Source organism: Talpa occidentalis, unplaced genomic scaffold, assembly GCF_014898055.3.
Source record: "Talpa occidentalis isolate TD23 unplaced genomic scaffold, MPIMG_talOcc4v2.1 talOcc4.2, whole genome shotgun sequence".
NCBI classification, from domain to species: Eukaryota; Metazoa; Chordata; class Mammalia; order Eulipotyphla; family Talpidae; genus Talpa; species Talpa occidentalis.
The window spans coordinates 72,429,042-72,453,521 of NW_023602073.1; the positions used below are offsets into that span (position 1 = coordinate 72,429,042).

The 24,480-nt window shown below is 46.0% G+C and overlaps 1 protein-coding gene across 3 annotated transcripts in view; it reads right to left on the reverse strand.

Moving 5' to 3' along the window:
- Window positions 1-24,480, reverse strand: part of TRAM2 (translocation associated membrane protein 2) — a 92,926-nt gene that overhangs the window by 49,090 nt on the left and 19,356 nt on the right. The window contains exon 2 of one of the 3 annotated variants that reach the window (XM_054698863.1): window positions 16,846-16,908. The exons of the other annotated variants lie outside the window; for them this stretch is intronic. The gene's annotated coding sequence lies outside the window, so the exon portion shown is untranslated. The remainder of the gene's footprint in view (window positions 1-16,845; window positions 16,909-24,480) is intronic. 3 annotated transcript variants of the gene reach the window in all.

Sequence of the window (24,480 nt, forward strand, 5' to 3'; positions counted from 1 at the left end):
GTTACTGTGCCTGGGGGAACTCACAGACAAGCAGATAAGTGCCTGGCTCTAGGCCAGGGTCCCTGTTCTATGGCCTGCTGTGACCACCACCGCAGCCACGGGGTTCATTCTGGGGCCTTCTCCTGGACCTTACTACAAGGGCCAGGTTGGGTTTTCTTTTCTTTTTGTTTTTTTTTAAGATTTATTTATTTATGCATACAAGAGCTAGGCTAGAGGCCAGAGGTGTGTGGGGGTGAGAGGATTCACCAGAGACAGAGTGGGGAGCAGAACAGGCAGATGGACTGAAGTACACTGCTGAGGGGAGCAGTGAGCGAGCCAGGAGAGGTCTGCTGCGCCATGTGGTTAGCTCCCTGGCCGGTTGGGGGATCAAACTCATGCTGCAGTGACTGCGAATTGCTTCATAGGTTATGTCTGAACCCCGTGCGCCACCAGGGAGGCCCCAGGTTGGGTTTTCTAAACAGATGTGTCAAGGAAAGAAGCAGATGTGTGTGTGCGTGTGTGTGTGTGCACACCCAGTGCTCAAAACTTAGGTAAGACACATTCATACACCTGCAACATGTCTTTGTGTAGCACTGTCTCTAGAAGAACAGACTGTTAAAAAAATAACATTAATCCTTCAATCACAGAATATTTATTGAGAGCATAGTCTGAGCAAGACACAATGCTACAGGAGATACAAAAAACTGTAAGAAGCAAGACCCACTTCTTTCCCTCAAAGGCTCAAAGACCAAAATCAAGAGCTGGGCTACCTCCCCTATTTCAGAAATAATAAAACTGACCACCCTTCACTGAACATTTACGACAAGCCAGGCAAAGTTGAGGTCCTTCATATGATTGCCTCGTGTGAGCCTCAACAACCCTGAAAAGGACAACCTAAGTATGAGATCTTAACTAACATACGAGATCTTAATGCCAGTCTCCCTGCTAAACACCAAGCTGCAATTACCTCATTTAACCTTCAACTCTGGAAGGAACTAGTACTATTGCTGCTGTTACTATTTACTGACCTCCTCCCGTGTGCCAGGAACTGCTCTAAACACTTACAGACATTATCTCACTTAATCTTCCCAGAGGTCCTACTGTACAGAAAAAATGAGACTCCAAAAGCTTAAGAAACTTGCCCAAAGGCAACCGCTTATAAGCCCCAGAAGTGGGACTGGAACCCAAGATCTGACTATGATATCTCGACTCTTAACCACCTTGTTACCTGAGCAATGTGCCTAAAAACCAATGATCAAAGAGAGACTTTGTTTGTTGCAGAAAGAATTTTTAGACAAGAAAAGACATCACCACTCAAGGCAAGATTAGGCAAAGGACAAGTGGAGGCTCTCTTTCTCTGTCAAGGCAGATGCCTATGCACCCCCAGGGTCCTTGGTACACAGGAGGGATTCAATATATATGGGTGAGGGCTCTGTGTTGGGAGATTTACAGATCTGCTCTGGTAAGACTTCTGGGAGGGAGGGAGCTAAGCTAGAAAGATGTACAGAGAGTGGATAAGTAGAGGGGAAAGGCGAGGGTTAGAAGGAATTATTAATAACAGTGCTGACAAAGTACGGGAGGAGGAGAAGGAACAATCAGCTCAATCAGGAGCAGAAGGAACAATTGGTCATAGTGGCTTTGGGGACCATCTACTACATGGTCCAACTTTATAGCTCAGCTATTCCCATTTGTTTCAAATCTGCTAATCTGAAATGGGAAGAGGAAAGGAAATCCAGCCCTCAGAGCCCCTAAAGCTTGTTTGCTTTCCTTCCCTTCCTTTGGTTGTTCCTTCCTCCCCTCTTTTTCTTCTTTCTTTCCATCTTTCCTTTCTACCTTCATTCATTCATTCACACACTCATTCATTCATTCATTTTTTTAAAAGATTTATTCATCTATGCATACAAGAACTGGGGTACAGGCTAGAGGTGTGGGGGGGGTGTGAGAGGATTCACCAGAGACAGAGTGGGGAGCAGAACAGGCAGACTGACTGAAATACACTGCTGAGATTGTTAGGGGGAAAAGGATGTCCTAAAGCTAATTCCATACAGGCTTTGTGGACTCCACCCCCACCCCAGGCCAAAGCCAAAGACACTGGGAACTCCAAATCCCATCCCATCCCAAAATGGGAATCCCTCCCAAAGCCCACCTGTCAACCTGATATAAAAGGCAGACAGGTGGGCTTTGGGGGGGATCCCCATTTTGGGCTCTCCACCAGCTCGCAGCATCCGGCCAGCTCTGAGAGTGACTTTGGGTTTCCAGGTCGTCGGATCGGGTAGGACGCATTAAAGACTTTATTTCCCTATTTTCTCCCTGAGTTGTACATTTTCCTTATTTCCTTTTCCCTTGTAAATAAACCTTTTATTAACCTTTTGTGTGTGCCTGTAGTGGAGTATTCATAAGTCCCTTTTAAGCACGCGGGTGAGGACCCACAGCCAGGAACCCGTTCAATATAGGGGCTGCTCGAGACAGGAGAGGTCTGCTGCAACATGTGGGTATCTCCCTGGCCGGGATCAAACTCGTGTTGCAGAGGCTGCAGACAGCTTCATAGGTTGTGTCTTAACCCCTTGCACCACCAGGGAGGCCCTCATTCAATTATTTTAAAAGCTACTGGGCCCCAAGGTCAATCATCTATGTTTACCAATTTCATCAATGAGGATGCCATCTATTCCAGCACTGTGCACATTTCAAAACCTTATTTCCCAAAATGATTCAAGTCAAGATTATAAAGCAATTACTTCTCTCAAAGTGGGCGAGGCAACATTGCAACATAAACCCTTCATTCTATTTCCAGCCACAAAACTCTAAAGATTGACCCATATTTCATAACCTACCAACTAAATTTTATCAGTTACCTAATAGACAAGTGAGTCTGAGCTTTTCCATGTGAAACTGTCAAAGAAATCATTTCCTCCTGGACACAGATATTTGAAGACAAGTGGTAACTGGACACAGTGATTAGAATCCCATTTAAAATGTCATTCTGGAAACTCCTCTTGGTCCCAGAGTGACAAAAACACTGGGGTAAGAGGAGGAAATGCGTTTAAGTGGCTCTTGAGTTATCTGAACTAGTTGCAAGAGATGGAAGTGGAGGTACTGAATGCACTGCCACTTTTAAGAAGTAAGGTCGGACTCACCATCAAGTGTATGTGTTACACTAATTGGTATATCGCAATGAAAAAATGTCTAATCAAAATGCCTATGGGCAGAGTTCGAGTCTTTCAGGAGTATCAGGTTCACTTGGCCAGCCTTTCCAGTTAACTGCCTGTGGGGATAAACGAGGCAGGATTCAAATAGGATCTAGAACAGAATCTCTAAGTGCCACTGGGCTGGGTCATTCTCTATTTGCTCCTCCAGGTGTCCTGTGTCCCAGAACACAGAGCAGATGACCCTTGTGGAGTGCATCTATGGGCTTCCTGGCACTCTGGCTTCAGTTGACTCTACAGGAGATTAGAGGAGAGCATGCAATCCCAGGATCCCTCAAGACAAACCAGCACTGTAAATCCACAGCCACCTGTCTGAGTATCTCAGGGGGCCTTTCCTGAGGATGAAGGAGGGAACCAGGGCCTGAGGACACTATGGACCTCATGCCCAGATGGATCCATGACCATTCAATCACTGAGTTCTGAGTATTTATGGATTCTGGATAAGCCCAACCACTAGGCATGGGGACTGATTTTATATGACAAATCAGGTCTTTTAAATAATATCTGATCTGCTCCCATCAGACCATCAAAGGCTTTGCCGGTATGTGCTCAAAGCCCTACATAAAGGGTTACTTAGGCAGAAGGGATGAACCAGGCAGTTTCTCACCTAGGACCTCCGGGGACACAAAGAGATTCTTCTCCCTTTTATTTTTTCTGACTGGAGCAGAAACTGGAGTGAGGGTGGGCCAGAGGGGGAGAGCTAGTGAGGGAGGAGGAAAAGTCAGCAGACAAATGGGCCACTTATCTCTGGGATGTCTTTCTACCTTTTCTTACAGCTGAGTAGCCTGGGGGCAAGTTGTCTGCCAAGCCACCCCTCCCGTGTAAACACTCTGGCACCAGCTGGGGCTTGGAATCTGCTGAGTCTCTGCCAGCTGGCGACCTGAAGATGGGTCAGATTAAAGGAATGCGTAATGAGCATGGGGGTGGGAGACAGAGGCTATATTTACACTGGGGGAGGGGGGTGTCCGCAGGGTGTCTGCAGGCCCTGCCAAAGGGGGCTCTGAAAGTGATAAAGCCAGAGGAAAGGGCTTCCAATGTGCCCAAGCACCTAGCCCCACCCAAATGGCTCAAGAAACTTTCTTTCCTTTCAAGAAACTGACTTCTTTGTCCCTATTTCCCTTCCAGCCCCCACCCCCCATCTCCCAAACCAATTACACACAGCCCTTTGAAAGGTTCACAGCTGGCTGTTCGAGAAGGCTCAGCGTGATCAGACAGCACGGACACTCAATCCTCTGAGATCCCAATTTGGGAACGTTAACACGGAAACCCAAGCCACGTGCTGACAAGCAGGCCCCGGGCCATGGTCGGCCCCAGACCAGGCATTGGGGGAGGGCACAGCAGTCCGGGCAGCCATCCCAGCCTCCAGTCTGGAAGAGAGGCTTTGGGTCCCCCAGTCAAGGCTCAGAGGGCAAGGATTCAGGAAAGAGTCCACCGAACAAAACCACCACTCAGGACAAGCCCTGCAGAGGGTATGGGCGGGAATGGGGGTGGGTGGGGAATGACAGGGATGGAGACAACACAGACTGAAGTTTAAAAGTCCTAGTGTGCATGGGTGGCCACACCTGCTAGGAATGCCACCTGCAACCCAACCTGAAACACCTGCAAATACTGAAACCCCACAGACAGCTATATATATTACTAAGAGGAAGCAGGCAGCATTGAAGAGCAGAAGGAAAAAAATTTCTTAGGAAGAGGCAAAAGACCTGCTCTAGTGAAGCTCAGCCCCAAACCAGATGTGTAACCTCAGGCTACTCCCTTCCCCCTCTTAGGTCTCAGGGTTCTTATCCTTTAAAGGATACTCTCTGAAATCCCTTAGCTTCCAAGGATTCTTCCACATGCTTCTGGGTCAGAGATTCACCTCCAGGTGTAGGGTGCAAATTTCAGCCCCTCCTTGCTGCCTTGGTAGTGAATCCCTGCTCCAGAGGCCACTTCTATTCCTGCAACATTCCAATCTATTTTTCTCACTCAGATCTTTTCCCCCAAGGGATGGTCCTGCATCTTTACCTAAACAGTGCATCATCAATTCCCATTCAGCATGCCAAAACTCAAACTTTTCATCTTTGTTCCAAAAGGTAGTGCCCAGGAGACATCCTGTAATTACCCACATCCCGGGCTGCAGTCAAGCACTCCCCAAGTTCCCTTACAACCACCTGTTGGCTTATTCCCTTATTATGTTGTTAAATCCATTACTTCCACTCCAGTGCTACTAAAGAGCTTCACACCCTCATCTCTCACCAGACTATAGAAGAGGTTTCTTTTCTTCTTTTAATTTTCTTTATTATTTTTATATATTTTTTTTAATTTTTACATCATTGTTCTTTTTTTTTTAAAGATTTATTTTATTTATTTATTTATTTATTTTTTAATTGATTGATTGATTGATTTATACATACATGCATACAAGCACTGGGTACAGTCAGAAGCGCGGGAGGGTGAGAGAATTCACCAGAGCCAGAGCGGGGAGCAGAGCAGGCAGAAGGACCGAAGTACACTGCTGAGGGGAGCAGCGGGCCGCAGGAGAGGTCTGCGCGCCATGTGGGACCCTCATGCGGTGACCGGGGAGCAGCCGGGGATCGAACCAGCGCTGCAGAGGCTGCGGGCAGCTTCGCAACCCAGCGCTCAACAGCTGCGCCACCGGGGAGGCCCTCATTGTTCATTTTTAAACAATATTTGCTTCCCCCCACCCTCTCAGGTGTAGTCCCCATAGAGTTTCCTTCACCAATGCACCCGTGCACCATCACCACAGTCCCCTATGCTCCTCCCTCCCTCCCTCTGATCTCTCTCCCTCCTCCTCCCCTGCAGGATGGAACTAGAAGGAATTATGCTCAGTGAAATAAGCCAGAAGGAAAAAGAAATAATATAGGATGGTTTCACTTATAGCAGGAGTATAGGGGAACCAAATAAGACATCAGTGTAAAAAAATAATAACAGTACAAAACACGACAAAGCAAAAACAGACAATTATAACTGCAGAAGAGGTTTCTAACTGGATGTCAGCATCAAGGTTCAACCTCCCCCACCACCACCATCCCCATCCTAGCCAGAACAGACAGGCTACATATAATATGAACAATAGCCAGCCCTCTTATGGAACCCCACTGCTTACAGGATAACATTTAGTTCTTTAATCTGACATTTCTGAGCCTCCTCCCCTCTCCCTTTGATTATCACAACTCCCCAAAACAAAATGAGTACAGTGCCAGGTGTCCTGAAGCATATTCTAGATTATTATTCAGTGAAATACTCACCAGGGCCAACAGATATTTGTTGCAGATACACAATACCCATTACCATGCTGGTAAAGGCTCGGACAAGTCCTGCAGTATATCTAGCATTTCCCAAGCCCATCTGGCCCAGTAACTTTCTGTAGCATTACACTTACTAACTGCTCTTTCCAGATTCTCTGAAGCCTTTTTTTTTTTTTTTTTTTTTTTTTTTTTTTTTTAACCTGAACTCCAGTCTTCTTTTCTGCCTTATATTTGTGTGTCTGCTTTGGCTATCCTTTGAGGCCCATTTCTGGCTTCACTTTCTCTGGAAGTCTTTTTTTCCCTTCCTATCGTGCTGCTTCCTTCCCTCACACACAAAGCCACTGCTGCCCACATCCCCTGCAGAGACGCAGAGAGTATCATGGTTAAGAGCCTGGATTCTAAATTCAAAAAGACCTGTGTCAAAATCCCTCATTTACTCTAAGATGGAGCTGGTTCAGCTTGCTCAGTGTAGATAGAGAGGATTGTTGAGGGGATTACTGGGATTAGAAGATCAAGTCTAACATAAGTCCTAGGGCATCAGAAGTATTCAATAAGTAACAATTACACTTTTTCCTCCTTAGGTTTTATCACTGCTTTGCCATTTATCATTTTCTATGTATCTTCTACATGGGAAGTCAATGGAAGCCCCAGGGCCAAGCGCTGTTGAGAAGACACCACCATCCACAGCTTCTTCTAGCAGGTAATGAATACCTTGGGCAGGGAAGCAGGGATCCACCTCATTCAATAGCGCAAAGAAGAGGCTGTGAGTCCAAAGATTCTTCAAGGCAGCTAGTTAGGTCCCATACCTTCACAGAAGTCCCTAAATATCACATCCTGCCCTTCCCCCTTCACCTGTCTGCTTACTACACCTTTAGAAGGAGGGACCTTCAGAAACCAAGATGAACAGGTCTCACCCAAAAGCAGACTGGGTGGCCCATTTCCACAGTTCCACAAACAACAAGGGGCTGCTGTGTTGAGGTTTAAACTTCACATTTTCATTTGCTGTTTTTTAAAGCTTATATTTTCACCATAGGCCATTTCATGCATGTGACTTGTTCAGTTAATATGTGGAACTGAGAAGTTTTATTTCCACTTCAAGTCAATCCTGACTTGCATTTTTCTTGATGCTTTTGGATAGGCTTCTCTGAATGATTTTAAGTACCCCTATTTCACCCTCCAAAAGGCTTCCTAAAATCAAAGCTCTCATTTACAGTGGGTGGGAATGACAGCAAGATTATGGGCTTATCTTTAGAGCATCCCCTAACCCTAACCTGTCTGCCAAACTTTCTCCTCCTGCCTGCATGTGTCCCTCTCTCTCTCTCTAACACCCCCACCAAACCTTCACTCCACACCCCAGTCTCTCCCACTTCTCTTTATTCACTTTTCCTGCTCTTCAAGAAACAGGCTCTGTCACTAATCCAAACTTTCCATTTCCTCGATGAAAACAGATTTAATATGCCTTTTCTGATCATCAAAATTACATACATTCATTGAAACTATACATTCATTTATATGAGCAGACACAAGCATGGACAAAAAATAAAAATTACTTGAAATTCTATTATTACACAGAGAAAACCACTAATTATATTTTGGTGATTATCCATGTAGATATTTTTTTATAAAAATAAAACAAATCCAAACGTTAGGGGAAAAGGCCCACACCAACATCACTTTCTATAATGTGCTTTAAAACACACACATACACACACACAAAACCAAATATTTTGCACATCATTCTATGACATTACATACCAATTTATATTACCATTTACAGATCTATCCAATCCTTTGCCAGTAGACATTTAGGATATGTAATGACCTCATCTTTTAAAACTGATTCATCTCAAAATATTTGGATTCAACATTCAGTAGAAATTGGTCTGTGTCTTTTTATTACGGTCATGAAAAACCATAGTGCCGGGGCATAAGAATAGAGTAGAAATTAAATCAATTGTGTTAAGTGGAGGAACTTGGGGAAATCTATTTATTAAAGTAGTATTCAAACAGCAAAGGGCCTCCCTGGTGGCGCGGGCGGTTGAGCTCAGTGCTGTGAAGCTGTCCACAGCCTCTACAGTGCCCGTTCGGTCCCCGCCAGCCTCGGAGCTACCCACATGGCGCAGCAGACCTCTCCTGTCTTGCCTGCTGCTCCCCTCAGCAGTGTATTTCATCAGTCTGCCTGTTCTGTTCCCTGCTCTGTCTCTGGTGAATCCTCTCACCCTCCTGCGCATTTAGCCTGTACCCCGGCTCTTGTATAAATAAAATAAATCTTTAAAAAAAAAAAAAAAAGCAAAGAAAATCCTTCAACAAAAATCACTCAAAGGCCTCTCTGGTGGTGCAGGGGTTAAAGACACATTGATATGAAGCCATCCCCAGCCACCGCAGCATGACTCTGAGCCCCCAGCCAGGGAGCTAACCCACATGGCGCAGCAGACCTCTCCTGTCTTGCCTGCTGCTCCCCTCAGCAGTATATTTCAGTACATCTACCTTTTCTTTTTTTTTTTAAGATTTATTTATTTATACAAGAACTGGGGTACAGTCAGAGGCACGGGAGTGTGAAAGAATTCACCAGAGACAGAGCGGGGAGCAGAATAGGTAGACAGATCGATGACACTGCTGAGGGGAGCAGCAGGTGAGGCAGGAGAGGTCTGCCGCACCATGTGGATTTCTCCCTGGCCGGCCGGGAACCGAACAGGCCAAGACAGCTTCACAGCACTGCACTCAACCCGCTGCACCACTGGGGAGGCCCAGATTAGCCTGTTCTTCTCCCCACTGTCTTTGGTAAATCCTCTCACCTACTGTGCCTCTGGCTTGCACCCTAGTTCTCGTATGTATGCATAAATAAATAAATCTTATTTAAAAAAATCACTCACAATATGTAATATCCCCGCTAATTAAAAAAAAAAATGCTCAGCTAGGTCACCAAGGTATAAAATACTCCACATGGCTGATCACAATTTAATTCAACCTCATAGTTTTCTCCAAGTGGAAAAGGCAGAAAGCAGCACTGAAGCCAATAGGATCTTTGAGAAAACAGAAAGGTTGAGGGTGATTCTGGAGCCTGAGGCACTAAGGGTGGTGGGTAGGTAGAGGGGGATATTCACTGGGAGAACCATGAGCTCAGAGCCTCAGCAAATTGACTCAACCTGCACATTTGCTAAAGGTCTTGGTGGCCCAAGTAGCAATGTTTGATTGTAAAAGGTGTATCTGGTGTGGAATGGATGCATAGGAGGTCAGGCTGTTCGTAACTGTAATATGAAAATGAAAGGCACAGAAAAGCAGGTGCCTAGTGACAGCTGCAAGAGTCACAGAGATAATTACTTATATTCCTGGGTAAACTAGCAGTGATGAGTCCTGACTGGACAGCAGGCTCTATAAAGGTGCTAGTCATGCATGATCAGCTCCCTGGATCCTTCCCCAAACCCAATGAGGTAGGCACAGTTCTTCTCACTCCCATTTTACTAACCAGAAAAAGGGGGATGCAGTGAAGTAACTTCCTCAAGTTAGCCAGTGAAAGGAAGGTGACTATAAAGAATCAGGGGACTTGAATTCAAAGTCTGCATTCCCAATCCCTACACACTTCCTGGTATTTACAAGCCCAACACCACCCAGCAACATGAAACTCAGAGACAGGGCACCAATCCAGATGACTCAGGCATTGAGCTGCAAGCCTGCAGGAAGAAGAGACTGCAAGTTTATCTTCATAACAAACCACCTTCTCCGTGAGGAGGTCTGTGTACTGTACAAGAATGCCACGGCCATCTTTTACTCTCAAGAGGTCTCCATGGAAATGCACAGACCAAACATGACCCTCTCCAGTCTGTTCAGTTTTACACGTGCCCCTACTCTGAGACTCGGGTCACATCACCATGGTCATTTTCTAGAAGTAAAGGGGAGAAAAGGCACGTAGGCACAAACAGAACAAACACAGAAGAAGATACACTGAGGGTGGCTTGAACAGAAGGGTACAAGGTCGAGGACTCTATATTTGGGTAAACTATTGATTTGGGGCTTGGGGAAGCTGTGGTATTGGCAGCAACCCCTTCTCCTGTCCCACCCCATCCCCTGGCCACGTGCACCCAGGTATAGACACAGCTCTCACACAAGCAAACCCACTACTCCCCAGGCTCTGGAGAGCTGGGGCAGCTGCTCCAAGGAGTGATGGGTGAGAAACTATCAGCCAAAAGCCAATGGGAGGACAGGACAGAGGAGACCTGAAGCACTGGTGATCACCGGGTCTCACAATTCTGGCTGGAATCAGTAGCTTTCTCACCACCTTCCTTAGACTAAGCAGGCAGTGCTTCTTAGTCAAGTCCATATCCCAGGCAGCTTCAAGGGAAGCATTCAATACAGGGTCATGCAATGAGTTTTTAAAAGAGTTCTGGAGAATTGGTTGCACAACAACATTGAAAGTACTTAACACTACTGAACTGTGCACTTTTTACAAATGGGTAAGGCAGTGCCTCCCTGGTGATGTAAGAGGTTAAGACGCAACCTATGAGGCTGTCCACAGCCACTGCAGCACAAGTTCAGTCCCCGGCCAGGTTGCTATTCACATGGCGCAGCAGACCTTTCCTGTCTTGCCTGCTGCTCCCCTCAGTAGTGTGTGTTAGTCAGTCTGCCTGTTCTGTTCCCTGCTCTGTCTCTGGTGAATCCTCTCACCACCCACACCTCTGGCCTGTGCCCCAGCTCTTGTATGCATAAGTAAATAAATCTTTAAAAAAAAATGGGTAAGGCAGTTAAATTGGTGTTTTATGTTTTACCAAAATTAAAAAATAAAAAGCAACAGCACGTATTACAGGGGAAGTGGTGGGGGGGGGGACTCAGATACAGCTGATGCTCACTCTGCATGAAATTTGGAAGAGAGATATTTATACAATTTGAGTTGAAGAAGTATAGGGGAGCGTTTATATAGGTAACTTATCAACAGTGAATAATGATTTACTGAAATAGAAGTCATAAAGAGATGGCAATTGGGATGCTCTGGAGATTGTTCTGGTGTCTTAAAGCAGGAAAAATCAGGTGGTGAGAGATGCCACGTGGCCCCAAGTCCATCCAGTAAATACCACTTGACTAATTCCAACAAATACACGCCAACTCACACTTCTAACCCCAGACCTTAGAGCTGATACTCTTATTTATTCACTGAAAGAGGGGGAGAGAAAGATGTTCATGAACCCCTTCTCCTGCGTTCCCTTCTATGATGGGAGGGCAGTTTTTCACAGAATGAGATCAAGGGAAGTTACTAAATATTACTTGAAAAGACATGGTCAGAAGGTCTAAGAAGGGCCTCCCCAGTGGCACAGCGGTTGAGCACAGTGCCATGTTGCGAAGCTGTCCGCGGCCTTTGCAGCGCCGATTCGATTCCCCACCAGCCAGGGAGAAGCCTGCATGGTGCAGCAGACCTCTCCTGCCTTGCCTGCTGCTCCCCTCAGCAGTGTCTTCGGTCGCTCTGCTCCTCTGCTCCCCGCTCTGGCTCTGGTGAATTCTCTCACCCTCCCTCGCTTCTGACCTGTGCCCCAGTTCTTGTATAAAATAAATAAATAAATCTTTTTTTTTTTTTAAAAAAAGAAGGTCTAAGAAATGTTGGACTAATTTAATAAGTTTATGCAGTATGTGAATCTCTAAGAAAGGGGGCACAGAAGAAGACTTTCACAGGCTGCCCTGATCCAGAGCCTCCTAGCCTCCCATGACCACCCTGGGGTATTTCAACAGCCTGGAACTCTTATCAGCAAACTCAGTGTAATAGACACGATGTATTATTTGGACCATCCCGAGTTCAGATCCTGGCTCCCCAGTTTACTAGCTGTGTGCTCTCATAAATTCTCCAGACCACAGTCTCCTTCCATTTAAAATGGAGTATGGGACTCAGACTCTGAAGTCAGACAGATAGGCTCTGAATTCTGGCTCCAGCATTTATCACCAAAGGGAGCCTGGTCAGGTCTCTTAGTTTGTCTAAACCTCAGTTTCCTCATCTGTAAAATGGGAGTAATCATAACATCCACCCAGCAGGGTGATTGTAAAGACTGAAAGACTATATAGTCAAGTGCTTATTACAGTGCTCAGTACCAAGGAAGCAGTCAGAGCACATCTATAACTGTAAAGTGCCACATAAATGGTACCATCCTTTAAGGCCAATCTCACTTTTCTTTTATAAGGCTTTCCTGGTTGCCAGACTCCATGCCTCTGAGTCTGAGCTCACACAGTTTGTGAGAAGACTACTACATTAACCACAACTTTCTTTGGCATTTAGTCATATGCTAATATGCAGTATTACACCCTATGATATCTAGTGTTTCCGATGAAAGTCTTATCTCAAATTACTTGTATTCCAAAATAGAATTGAGAGTAATTAAATGAATTTAAAAGCTATTCACACCTACCATTAAAAATATTTAATGAGAAACATATAATGTTGAAAACTAAAGTAACTCCTAAAAATATAACTAATATTGACAGTCAGCTATGATCTTTCCCGATTTTGCCTATATATATAAAAACATGAAATTTTTATTAAAATGGCTCATCCTATACATTCCAACCTATAACATATTTTATTTTCTCAGACATCAGTCTGTGCCAACACAAAGATTAACCTTATCCTCTTTCAAACAGCTATAGCGTATTCCAATGTATGGATACGCTATAACTTAATCAACCAGTTCAATATAGATGGATTTTTAGATTGTTTCAAGTAAGTGATGACTGTAGGCCAAGAGTTGCGTCCTGAGTATTCTGGCAAATATATTCTGTCCTAGGTATTCTCCAAAGAGCACAGTTCACGTGCTACGAATTCAGTAAATTCTGTTATGGGAACTCTGACAATATTTGCCTCTGAATCATAGATGATTGTTGGCCTGCAGTCTATTAACTATAACTCTCAATAGCCAGCACTGCTGTGTGAAGCCTGGATAATAATGAACTATACTCATTAATCTAGCCTTGAGATGTAACTCTCAGATCAAAAAGACAAACTGTTCACTATAGTTTCAATGCTGGCTGCTTTCCCATATTAAAATTATCAGGTGACCCAGCAATTCCATTCTCAGGTATATAACCAAGAAAATTAAAAATAATATGTACACACAAAAACTTGTGTGAATGTTCACAGAAGCTTTATTCATGAGTATGGTGGAAACAACCCAAATGTCCATCAATCTATGAAAGATTTTTGAACCAAGTGAATGTATCACCAAATACATACACCAAAAGACTCTCCTTTTTAAGCTTTCAAAGGTTAAGATGATAGCCAGATGCATGGGCTAAAGGAGCCAGCATTCACAAGGGGCTCACAAGCTTCTCTTCCTGGTGATCTGAGAGCCCAGAGGACACAGAAAAGCAAAAGACCACCAGCAGCAGAAAGGCAGCTTCACACACACACACACACACACACACACACAGTCCTCACACACACACACACACACACACACACACACACAGTCCTGCAGGTGCTGCCACCAGCCTCCATCCATTCGCACCAACCACGTGTTCCACACAGAAGTCAAGCGGCCCCTTCATTATGGGGGGCAGGGGGTTGGGGGGAGGCTCATGGCAAGTGCAGACAGGCAGCTCCAGCCCCACTGCCTGTGATCTCCTAGCACAAATCTGATGGAGTCGCTCCTGTGCTTAGAATCATCAATGATTTCCTACTAGCCCAGCTGTGGAGCAAATCCAAACTTTGAACAAGGGCTTCCATGGCTCACACCCTGCCTACCAGTCCAGACTCATTTTCCAAAACTTCCTCCCTTACCCCCCACTCTACTCTGGCAGCATGGAGACCTGCCAGGACCCCTGCCCAGCTGCAGGCTTCTTCCTTTATACATGTCCTCTCTCTGCCTGGGACACCCCAGTATGTCTGCCTGGCCAACACCACTCAGGCCTCAAGGCCAAGCCCAAACTTCTCCTTTTAAAATGAACTGTCCCTAACCCTTCCGGGGGTCATGCTCCCTTCCCTATCCCTGTTCCTCACACACAAGAGCAGCAATGACAATGTCACCTCCCCGAGGACTCCTGGCTCCCTGACAGCAGAATCTTCGTCTTTTCATCTTTTATCCTAGCCCTAGAAACAGTGCTTGGCAAAGGAAAAATGCTGGGTCTAAGTCTAGCTGAATGAATAGACAAGGAAAACCAGAGGCGGGTGGGACAGAGGGGTGGACTCTATTAGGGGAAGTGCTTTGAATAGGTGGTGCCTGGGGGATATCTGAGGTGGGCATTAAGGGTAAACCAGAGTCAGCTGGATAAAAAGGGGAAAGAGAGGGTTTGGGCAGGGCGTGTGTGAGAACAAAAGCAGAGAGGGATGTGGGGGGAGGGGAGTGTTTGAGAACACAGGTGATTGTTCTGGGGTGCAGGCTCAGGGCACTGAGTGAGTGCAGAGGAGGACAGGGGCTATGGCAATCTCCAATGCTATGCTGAGCACCCTATTTTAGGTGAGCACCATGGAAGGATCCTAAGTAGGGGCTACCATGCTCAGAGTTTGAGGACAATCAGTCTTAGCACTCTGGAAAAGGGATGAGAGGAGACCAGACAAGAGGCTGGGGGCTGATGGGGCCAAAAGCAAGGGTCTGAGCAGGAAGGGAGAGAGGGGAGTTGGCAGCAATTCAGGAGGTAAAACTGTTAATGATGAGTCATGGGGGATGTGACAAGGAGAAGTAACACTATGGGTTTATGTTCTGACATACGCACTTGTTTTTATTTCTGCTTTTGGAGAGTATGTAAACTACAGTCACCTGTGGGGGGCCAAGTCCCAGGAGGTGTGAAATGGAATGGTGGGTGACCACCAACACCCTTGCCTTGGTAAGAAGACCCCCCCAGCTGTTCCACTAAGATGTGAGAAATCAGACAAGGGGGAAATCTCACTGCGTCTGTTTCTAGGGGTCTGGCAAAAGTCTGGAGACGGAAGCCATGTTCAGGCCAGCGAGTCCACATTTTGTCAGGTATGCTGGTAAGAATTATTTAACTGACACCCCTGTCAGGTGCCTCCTGACAAAACATAGGTAGACCCTAGGATACAGTGAATACCCAATAACTTAGTGAAACAATGCCTGCATCCTCGGCACAGTAATCAACCACACCATCTCCCTCCCACCAGATAAGTCCCCTCAAGAGAAGTTCCCCTCCCTCCACCTCTGTGAGCCCTGAAACAGCTTCCTTAGTTAAGAACTTAAATGCAAACCTCTTCTTGGCTATTTTTTTTCCCTTCTTGGCTTCTTTAGCTAAAAAATTTATAGGTGGTAGAAAATTATGTTCGATCTACCCAAGGCCCTACTTTTAAAAAAAATTAGAAATCACGGTGGATGAGGAAAATTCCTTTTTAACAAGTCTGAAGGACACTTCAGTGATAAAGTCACAAAAGCAACATAAGACAGAAGAATGATATTCATGCTCAAGGGCTATGTGGCCTCAGGATTATAATAAGGTCTCAGAAAAGCTGTTTCTTGCTCCCAGCTCTAACTACCCTAACAAGCCCCAGAGCACGGCCTCACTACTTCCCTGGGTCACATAAAACGTAGGGGAAAGAGGAGGCTCTGTGGGTTTCTGAATCAACAGGCGTGTGGGTCCCGGAGCACGCTTCCTGCTTGGGGGTGGAGAACGAAATTTCGGTAGGAAGGGGGTGCAGGTGAGGGGAGCTCTCCCGTGCATCAGGGCCACAGCCTCCAGATCAGACTCCTCACCTATCTCATCCTCCATGCGGTCTCCAGAGCAAACTCATCAGGTCACCGTCCTGCCCAAGTCTTCAAAGGCTTATTATCTCCAGGAAAAAAAAAAATCTCAGCTTCTAAGCATGACCGCAAGCCCTGTGTGATGTGGCCCCAGTTCTTTCCCTTTCCTTCCCCTTTGTCCCTGCCCATCCCTGGAGCACCCTATGGGCACTACTCTGCTGAGGACCCTGATGCTCCATGCCAGTCCTGCCCCTATTTACCAGGGCAGGCTGCTCCCTGCCTAATCCCCCTCCCCCTCGCCCCTAGACCTACCTAGCATCCACTCACGCTGATTCTAGGCTTGGGGCCCTCTTTTGTGCTCCCAAAGCCCCCGCTCTGGCAGACCATGAGTTAGTGGACATCAACGTGTGCTGGATATAGTGTTAGCTTAACTAGAGTACTCACTGCCCAGCAACTCACTTGCTTCCTTTATCTGTTTCCCTTACTAGATGGTGAGGTTGCTCCCTGTAATTGGGGAACATGTCCTTTCCCTGTGTTCCCAGCATCTAGAACAATGTCTCATATGAATGCACAGTTAACCGGTGCTTATAGAACGAGGGGGCGATTTCAGAACCAGTTTAATGCAGACCCACATCCCCTGGGCCATGTGAGTGAGAACCCAGCCAGTGGGAGGAGACTGAGAGGTGCAGTTACTCTTGGCAACAGCTGCAGTTAAAGGTGTGGTGAGTGGCCAGTGACAATCTGACAGGCCCTTACCTGTCATGCCTGGAGTATGCGGATCAGGGAACAATAGCTGAAAAACATCTCATTCTTGTCTTTCTGTACCTCCAAAAAAGGCCAAAAAAGGAAAGCACATGAAATAGGCTGCATTTCAGATTCCAGTGTCTTACACAGAGTAAGCATACTGACCGAATGATTTAAGAAAGAAAAAGAAAATTAAATGCCTGAGTGGCCAAAGAGTGTTGAATGAAGACATCTCCCAGGCTGTATGATAAGACTGTCAAAAATGTTTCTCTCACATGTCTTAGGTAATAAAATACCTAGTAGAGCAAACTGACTTTGCCTTTAACTTCAGGGCTATAAAACTGTGGCTCCCCAGAAATCTCAGGGGCCAGATCATTCTGGACAGTCACGTTTTTCATATTGCTAAAGATTTAGGTATTGAAATCTTAACAGTAATTGGAAAAGAGGACAAAAATCTTTCCAAAATCTTTCTGAGGATACTGCATATCCTTTCTTTTTTCATGAAACAATTGGTAATCATTATGTTCAAGTACAGCATTGTACGAGGCTATCATCATAACCTCAGAACCTACCGAAAGTGTTTGCTCAGGTACTAAAGGACACCAGGTCTTTGTGTTTTGGTTTTTATCTCATTATACTTAGGATGTTCAAGTATGTAATAATGGCTAGGCCTCACAGCCATCAGCTACTACCAGTTAACTACCCCAGCCACTTCCCATTTTATTTCATTTTATTTTTAAAGATTTATTTATTTATGTATACAAGAACTGGGGTACAGGCCAGAGATGCGGGGGGTGTGAGGATTCACCAGAGACAGAGTGAGAAACAGAACAGGCAGAATGACCAAAGTACACTGCTGAGGGGAGCAGCGGGAGAGTCAGGAGAGGTCTGCTGCGCCATGTGGGTTGCTCCCTGGCTGGCCAGGAATTGAACTCGTGCTGCAGGGGCTGTGGATTGCTTCTAAGGTTGCATCTTAACCCTTGCGCCACCAAGGAGGCCCCCACTTTCCATTTTAAATCACTCTTTTCTTCTATAACTCAGGAAGGAGACAACCCTGCTCTACATTATCTGTAAGTAAAGTAAGTGTGGACGGCTTTGAGCGGAGGCCTGCCGGAGTAGCCAAGATCTGAAGCAGAGTCAGGGCACAGATTTCAGGTCACTGTCAGGCTGCTCCCACACCTCTTCCTGCACCCTGCTTCTCAGCAAATGGATGAGACAGCCACAAAGGGGAGTCGCACACAGGCGAGGACTCAGTCATTCCAACTGGTCTGAAATATACTAAGGGCAATGGTAACATGTATGGGGCTCTGACCCTGGACCAGACCTTCTTCTGAGTGCTTATGGATTAATGTTTCTAACCCTCTTGATGACTTCATGACACAGTCTCCCCAGATTACTGGTGAAGAAACAGAGGCACAGAGAGGTTAAGATGATAATGAAGATTGTCAAGATGTTGTTAAGATTGTTAAGATTGTTAAGATTGCCAAGATGACAATGAAGAACTTGGAAAACCAAAATTCAAACTCAGGCAGTCTGGCTTCAGGGCCATGACCTCAGCTGCTGCAATCCAGGGCCTCTGAGGGTCCCCTTAATAGAAGCACACCACAAGGGTCCCTCACTATTTATTACTACAAAAACAAGAAACAAAAGTTCAGATAGCAGTGTGGAGACCAGTACCTTCTGCGGTGATGGAAATGTCCTGTTGAACATCTGCCATGTGGCCAAGTGTGGCTGAGGAACTGATGTTCAGTTTCATTTGATTTGAATGAATTTACACTTCAAGAGCCAAATGTGGCTAGTAGCTACCATCTCAGATGGCACAGGCGAGTCAATAATTATGACATTTCACACATTAACTATAATGAGTAATTCCTACTTGAATCTAGCTTTAGAAGAATGTAATAAAATCTGAATGGATCTCCTCAACAGCCCCACCCCTGTGCCACTTAAAATTCGTTCTCATAATTTTGAGGAAGAAGGCAAGCTATTTGGTCAGAGTAACTGAGGAGATCTTTGAGATAAGTAGGGGCTTGCAAAAGCCTTAAGAGTGCTTGGGGTCTAGGGTTGTAGAGGCAGATCATAAGGTAGAATTCAGAAAATGAGTTCCCCTACTGATCTGAAAAACAAAACCAAAAAAGTCAAGACAGGGCCCTCCCTCCTTGATAGTGCATCTCAGCACTATCAAGCTATCGCCAGACACTGGCACAACTTCGATCCCTGGCCAGGGAGCTGACCCACAGGGCGCAGCAGACCCCTCCTGTCTCGCCTGCTGTTCCCCTCAACAGTGTATTTCGGTCAATTGGACTGCTCCACTCCACTCCCTACTGTGTCTCTGGTGAATCCTCTTCTGCACCCCCCTCCCACCACCACCTCGCGCCTCTGGCCTACACCTGTTATTGTATGCATACATAAATAAATCTTAAAAAAAAAAAAAAGTCAAGCTCAGCATATGTGCTGAGCCCATCACTGAGTGTTCAGGGCCCCAGACATAATCAGAGGTCTGGTGTGATAAACCCAGTCCTGGCATGGGCCAGGACAATGACTATTTTTTTCCTCTTTCCGAGTCCCCTGGTCAACCTTGGAGAGACCACAGGACCTTGACAAGAAGGTCACAAAGCCAAGCCTACCCCCCTATCACCCCTGCTGATTACTTCCCAATATACAGTTTTTTCTCCTTCCCTACCACTGATCCCACTAAATTGTATTACATGTCAACCCATATGTAGGCCAGAACCTGATTTCAACAAAAATGAGAAATGGAATAAAGATTAGAAGTTGAATCCGCTAACCCAAAGGAGAAAACAATTTCATTCTGACTAACCCTAAATCTCCATTGGGGGGTGAGGGGGGCAGGTGTTTCCTTCCTTCTTCTCCCAATTTCTGGGTGGCAACTTAAGCTGGTCACATATTTGTCAGTCTTGTTCTGCATAAACATGTTAGGAAGGCCTGGGAAGCCACACGACACTGATACCCACATGAAGCAAGTGCAGACCAAAGAGGTAAAGGGGCTCTGGTTATTTAGTGGCAGAGTCTGGGGCAGAATCCAGGTCCCTGCAGGTCCCAGAGCTCACACCTCCTTGCCTCAAGGACTCTGGAGAGGTGTGCTTGTTCACACTTCATGCCAAACCAGAGAGAGACCAAACTGTTACTCATTCCCTTCCACCTTAACATCCCTCTTCTAAACAACAGTCATGAAATCCATGCAAACAAGTATTCCTTGCCCCCTGAGGTCAAAAGTTGACCCAGTGCAAAGTCAGACTACAAACTACACACACTCTAAACTCCAGAACCAAGGGGTCTAAAAAGTTCAATTCTGCTCCAAGTTCTGAGGAATTCTTCTCAGCAGGAAACCAGGCATTGTGAAGCAGGCCCTGCGACTTCCTGCAGGACTCCAGGAATTGCTGGAGGGAAGGACTGTTTATCTGAGGAGGACTGGCTCCTCTGGGTCAGGAGCCCCCAGACTGCTCTCAACCTTCCGGAAAGGCGCTGATAACACATTCCTGGCACCTCCAAACCTAATGCCACTTTTCTCTGTCCTCACTGACTCTCAAGGCTATCTTGTCTTAGATTCCAGCACCACAGCAGACATATAGACCAGACAGTAAACATTTGTTGACTAACTAGCCCTGCCCTGGGCATTCTTCAAAGCCAGGGGACGGAGGTCAGAAGAGAAAAGTGGGGTCCTTCTCTGGAAAGTACACCTTCATTCTTTGTCCTGATGTAGGCACATCCTTCTCCCTCCCCACAAATCACAAAAGTTTTTATAATGGTCACTAAAAAGTCCCTTTAAAGTTCTCTATAAAGAGTAAGGGTATCTACACCCTTATAATAAAAGTGTAGGGAATTATTAAGATAATAAGACTCCATTAGGGCAAAATTTAGGAGCTTTATTAAGAAGCCATATCCCAAGGCTGAGGCTTGGAGGATTATATCCTTCCTTCTCTCCCCAGGTCTGATGGCCACCTCCACTGACCCAAAAGCAACAGTACAGATTATGCGGCGATTCGAGGTTAAAAATCTTCAGAAATCACAAACAAGAGTTCTCCTAACCTCAACCAAGACTTCAATCATAATCATACAGGCCTCTTCACACTAGAAATCACACCTGTGCACGTGCATGTGCTTATGCACTCACTGCCTATGGTCAGTTCACTTACTTGCAAAGCTTTAATATTTAAGAGTATCGGTTGCGCCTCACAAGATGTCTAAGAGCAACCACCACTCTTGTCCTGACTACTGACAACTCCACGCTCAGGGTATGACGTGTCGATTCAATAACCTCCTCCCCACCCCAACAGCAATGGCTTGAGGCCAAGGCCCACCAGCCTGCACACCCAGCAGTCTGTATGTCCGTAGCTGCACCTGATATTTACATCAAGTTCAAGGTCTGACTTCTATCCAGTAGTGTATCTGCTTTAAGTGACCACACTGTGACCTCTTTAAGGACAGGGACCTGCCTTGTTCATCTGCATTCCCAGAGCTCCACACAGACACACAGCAGGCACTCAGACACTCAATAAACAGCAGCTAAATAAATGGACATAACAAACTTAAGAAGATATATCAGTTTCAAGGCTTCGTCAGATACACTAGCAGTGAAAGGTAGAGTCTTAGATTGCAGGGGGTAGAATTACAGAAAATACGCCAGACTTGAGTCAGAAGATGTGGGTTCAAGTCCCATATTTTCAAAAATTCATTCTATTGTCCTGGGCAACAGTCCCAAACTCTGGGGGCTTTATTTCCTCATCTATAAACACAGTAAATGACATCTGGTTTCCTTCTAGCCCTTGAACTTGTAAAATTTGAAGAAAAGATGTGCCCTTGAGCTATGGCCACAACATTAACTTGATAAGAGCAATGAAAATATAACAGCCAGGGCAGCTAATCTTACAGACATTGGCTAACAGAAGGCAGTAAGCTTAATAATAAGGTCTCTGCCCATTCACCTATGTTCACATGTGATACACATACTTGGGTCAGTCTCTTTCAGGAAGATGCAAATTTCAATGATTGTTGCAGGCTGAAAAGCCTCCAAGTGGAACAATGACCCACAGACATAGCTTCCAGGTAATAAACAGATTCCACTCAGACAAAGAAAAATAAAGCAGCCTGTGGCAAAATTCCGGAGCCGCCCCATTCACAGACGCATTGGGCCTGAGCTCTAAATGCAAGCCAGACGTGGCTGAATTCTTATTTTGGCTCCAACTCTAATGTGAAGGGGATGGTCTTTGGCCAAGACTCTCCTCAAGAAGCCAGGCTCTGGATGGGTATGTCAACCCCCATAAACCATGCAGATTACAGGGTGAGGCTAGTAAAGCATTTCACAGATGTAAAGTGCTGCCAACCCCTCAAGACAAATGAGGGAAGCCGTCAAGAGGCAACATGGCTCGGGCAGAGAGCCAAGAAGCAGCTCCTCACCTAACCCTGGGCTCCTACAAACTCAGTGGAGGGTTCCCGAGGTCTAAGAGCCTCCCATACAATCCGGCTCCTTTCTGCTGAAAAGCAAGGAAAGTTGTGAGAACCTCCCCTGGCCAGGGGAGCAGCTTGCAAAGCTCTTTAAACTACTGTTAACTCCCTACATTAACCAGCTGTGACTAAGTTAGGTTTCAGTCTCTTCGGCTGTGGGGCATTTGAGACAATGGAGGTAACCAAAGGCAAGTGACAGACTGTGCACAAAATAAAGGTCTCCTCATTAAATAAAAAAGGCTGTCAGGAGTCAGTAGTTCTACTGTTTTCTTTCCCTGCCCGCCACCCCCCCCAATCTCCCCCTCCTTAACTATTAGGTACCAATGGATACCAGATACGAAGCTCTGGATAAAAAGGTGAAAAGATAATATCAGAAAAAATTCCCACCAAAGCCTGCTAATAGCACTCTCACTGATTAGAAAGCACTCGTGGAGTCTGGGAACTCTAATCCTGTCTTATCAACCCTCTGGCTTCATCATTTATCAGAGTGGGAACAGGAGGGCCATCAGCTATGCCACGGAGTGATTTCTGGGGCCCCTGCCCACGAAGAAGCAGATCAAAAAAAGAGCTCATGCCTGCCAGAGTGAAGTTTTCACCATAGCAACACATGTTACTCTACAAACAGTCAGGACTAAGGCGCTCTGTTGTGACCAGTCCCAGCAATGCCCCCAGGAACCAGCGCTGAGGGTTCAGACAACAGAGCCAGAGCTAGCAAGCACCTATTTAGCCTGTGGGCTCCTGTGGGCCTCTGTGGGGCCCTGTGGGCCGGTGTCCTCGTGGTTCCTGCTCCTCCACAAAGCCAACAGTGACAGCACGAAGACCCTCCAGTACCCACGGCCGAGCTCTAATAAGATAGATGTCAGAGAGAAAACAGATGTTCTCACTTGAGCTGCCAGTTCCGGCGCTCACACAGGCTCCCTGGAGAAAGGAGGGCTCCGTGTAGAGAGAGCGATCGCCCCCTTTGGAGAGCAGAAGGCTAGCACTGGAGGACTTGGGGAAAGGTCTTCGGCAAAACATGTCACTTCTAAGATGAAATACAAGCAGGGCGCTCGGAGCTGCTGGCATGGCGGAGGGGTACTTACAGACCCAACAAGGAAGCCATCAGCGTGGTGGTTGAGACCAGGGAGTAAGTGCCGTGTGCCAGGCACAGAGCCGGGCGTTTTTACAGGTATTTCAGTCTTCATCCTGAAGTTAGGGTTAAAAACTCACTAACTGATCACATTTTTTGCTAAGAAAAGAAACAGGGATGGTCGCCATACCCTCTAGGAAGGGGCTATACTTGAGGCTTGACTAGGAGAAAATCCAAATGTCTGCTCTGTGGCTGAGATCGCTGAGTAATGCATGTAGAAATCCAACGACAGATAAGGGCACCCAAGAGAATAAGTGAGCCTTCTTGGTTTCCCCTGACTAATTTTTCTAAAATGCCACTGATGGACTACAACTGCGTCAGAGGCTGGAGAGGAAGATACATAAAGTCAGGAATTATAAACTCTGCCAAAGGGATGTATTAAAAGTGCGCTAGAAGTTAATCAAAGAAAGCTGACAAATGTCCACAGATGCAAGTCTGTGGGCATTTATATAGCTCTTTTATTAACACAGTCTCAGCAGGATTGTTTTATAAAGCTCGTATGAAGAGACAGGACCAGCAGCCTCATACCACACCTGCAGGTATGTCTGGGAGGACGTGAGCTGGTGCCAGGGACCCAATGGGCTGCCACTGTACAGGCCACACACACATCACCCTGACCAGTCTGTCGTCATGTCAGGAACAGAGAAGAAGAGCTCTTCTGGAGCAAAGGTAGTTCAATCACATCTGCCTCCCGCCAAACCACTGAAAAGCAAAAAAGCAGTCACTACCCAAATACTTTCTCTGGACCCTTAAGTCATCACAGACCAAACAGAAACCCAACTTACAAACATCAGGCCCAGGATTTTAGAAATATTTCCTTGCTGCATAGACTACTAATGATCCTTAAAGCAAACAAACAAAGTTTCTGTCTCAAAATGCCATTTTGGAGGTAATGAATAAATTGCTTCCTCTGTTTCCTCATACCCCCTTTTTCTCATTCTCCTCTTGCTCATGAGAGAGTTTTCCTTTTCCCCTGCCTGTTTCAGTTTGAAACGTGGCACTGAATGGGACACTGGAAAGCAAAGGCAAAGGGGAGGGGAAGGCTGCTTTCA